This window comes from Microtus ochrogaster, linkage group LG5 (genome assembly GCF_000317375.1).
Source record: "Microtus ochrogaster isolate Prairie Vole_2 linkage group LG5, MicOch1.0, whole genome shotgun sequence".
Lineage (NCBI taxonomy): Eukaryota > Metazoa > Chordata > Mammalia > Rodentia > Cricetidae > Microtus > Microtus ochrogaster.
In genome coordinates, this window is record NC_022031.1 from 36535431 (window position 1) to 36538262 (window position 2832).

At 41.3% G+C, this 2832-nt stretch overlaps 1 protein-coding gene across 1 annotated transcript in view; it reads left to right on the plus strand.

The window, feature by feature from the left end:
• Smim27 (small integral membrane protein 27) overlaps positions 1-2832 on the plus strand; it is a 26171-nt gene that overhangs the window by 740 nt on the left and 22599 nt on the right. The gene's annotated exons all lie outside the window — the stretch shown is intronic.

Here is a 2832-nt window from a genome sequence, read left to right on the forward strand (position 1 = left end):
AACTCACAGAGATCCGCCTGCCTCTGCCTCCCGAGTGCTGGGATTAAAGGCGTGCGCCACCACCGCCCGGCTTAAAATAATTTTTTTTGTTTTTTTTTAAATTTATTTATTTATTAAAGATCTGGTCTCTTCCCCGCCACCGCCTCCCATTTCCCTCTCCCTCCCCCAATCAAGTTCCCCTCCCTCCTCAGCCTGTAGAGCAATCAGGGTTCCCTGCCCTGTGGGAAGTCCAAGGAACCTTGCACCAGTTTCTTAAAAGAGGATTCTGGATTACGTCTTTAATATAGTTGTCCCTGTATTTTTAAAAGCACGTGAGTCATTTTAAGTTTCCTTTTTCAAATGGCAATCTGGAACATTCCGTAAATCTTGATTTTTTTTCATGGAATTCCATTTGCAATAGTTTCTAGTGTCCTTGGGAATTCTTCTCGACCTCTAAATAAGAAAGCTAGGATTCTCTTAAATAGCTCAAAGCCATTGACTTCTGATTTTAATCTGTTGTGGTCGTAGACACCAAAATGCTTTAGCCTTTTGAAATTTAATGAAACTTGTTTAGGGCCTGGGCATTTGAACTTTTATGAAATACATTGCAGCGGAATTTAAGCTTAAGAATTGGAATTTGAATCGCCGGGCAGTGGTGGCACACGCCTTTAATCCCAGCACTCGGGAGGCAGAGGCAGGCGGATCTCTGTGAGTTCGAGACCAGCCTGGTCTACAAGAGCTAGTTCCCCGGCAGGCTCCAAAAACCACAGAGAAACCCTGTCTCGAAAAAAAAAAAAAAAAAAGAATTGGAATTTGAGGGACTGGAGAGACAGCTCAGCAGTAAGAGCATTGACTGCTCTCCCAGAGAACCAGGGTTCGATTCCCAGCACCCACATGTAAGCTTATGCCTGTCTGTAACTCTAGTGCCCATGCATATAGTACACATACATACAGACATAAAATAAAATACATAAAATAAAAATAAATCTTTCAGCCAGGCAGTGGTGGCACCTTAAACTCAGCACTTGGGAGGCAGAGGCAGGTGGATCGCTGTGAGTTTGAGGCCAGCCTAGTCTACAAGATCTAGTTCCAGGACAGGCTCTAAAGCTACAGAGAAACCCTGTCTGACAAACCAAAAAAAAAACAAAAAAGAAAAGAAAGAAAGAAAAACAGAAATAATTATTGGTATGGATTTAAAGTTTTGATTTTGCTGGGTTTTGTTTTGTTTTTTGTTTTTTGTTTTTTTTTTTTACCTTTTTTTTTTTAATTTATTTATTTATTGAGGATTTCCGCCTCCTCCCCGCCACCGCCCTTTTGCTGGGTTTTGTACCTAATTTTATTCTTCTGTATTTCATTCCTTGAATTATTCAAATGTAAATTTTTCTTTTCACCTTCAGTCATATTTCCTTCCTCATACATGTGCGCATGTATTTGTTTGTGTTATTTATTTGATGGCTGCACCAAAGATTCATCACACAGCATTAATTTATTTCAGTTCACTTGGATTTCAAACTGTACTTCATCAAGTAACAGATCCTTATAATCACGAAATTCCACGCTACCCCTCCTGCAGGTTACTATCAGAAACCCTTCCATGCGGTTTAAGACACAGTAGACAGTCATGAGCTTTATTCTAAGCAGAACACAAGCCGAAATTTCTGCAAGAAAGTCACGGTCATCTTTCCGACATCCCATTCTGCTCCCACTCCTGTGCTGGCCAAGGGTTGTTTCACTTTTCATTTCCTTTCAATTTTTTTTTTAACAGTTCTAGGATTTCAAATAGGTCCCTCCAGTTTCAGTTTCATTTCCTATGCCTCAGCTTAAAACCTCTATTTGCTCATTCATTGTAACCACTTTGAGTTTACATTACACACACACACACACACACACACACACACACACACACAGGCATTTCTTTCTTTTTTTTTACTTTTTTTCGAGACAGGTTTTCTCTGTAGCTTTTCAGCCTGTCTGGAACTAGCTCTTGTAGACCAGGCTGCCTCGAACTCACAGAGATCCGCCTGCCTCTGCCTCCCGAGTGCTGGGATTAAAGGAGTGTGCCACCACCACCCGGCATGTATGTATTTCTAATAATATCTTTAAAAAACTAAGCCAGGCTTGGTTTGGCCTACCTGAGAGGGGCTGAGGCCGGAAAATATTAAGACTAGTCTGAATAATTTAGTAACTTGTTTCGAAATTAAGAGCGCGTAGAGTCGGGGATGACTGGGTAGAGCATCTGTCCAGCACATACAAGGCTCTGGTTCAGTTGATCCCCAGTACTGGAAAACTAAATCCTGTTCAAAAAATTCCATCACGGGGTTACTGTTTTTTTCTCTTAACTCTGTGTCCCCTCACATGTTTAATAATTTTTAATTTTATACTGGGCACTGTGGATAACTTACAGAATCTCTAGATTCTATTACCTTAATCTTGGGAACATTGCCTTTTGTTCTAGCACACTAAATGATTAGTGCTTCACTTTGAACTCCCAGAAACTTCGTTTACTCATTGTGGAAGCTCTGTTCTGATTTTCCCTTAATATGAGTTTAACCCTTAGTCCGGATCCAGTGTTCCCCAGTCTTTCCAGACCGCCCTCCAGGATGTCTTCACTGTGAGGGCAGCTTAGAAACCTCAGGCTCTTTTGCCCTCCAGCTCTTTCTCACGTGGACCCTGGTATTGCCCCCGTACAAAGGCATCTCAGAGACAGACAAAAACTAAAGCGAATCCTCATGTGTAATCTCACGGCTCTCACTGAGAGCCTCCTCTTTCTTCTTCTTCTTCTTCTTCTTCTTCTTCTTCTTCTTCTTCTTCTTCTTCTTCTTCTTCTTCTTCTTCTTCTTCTTCTTCTTCTTC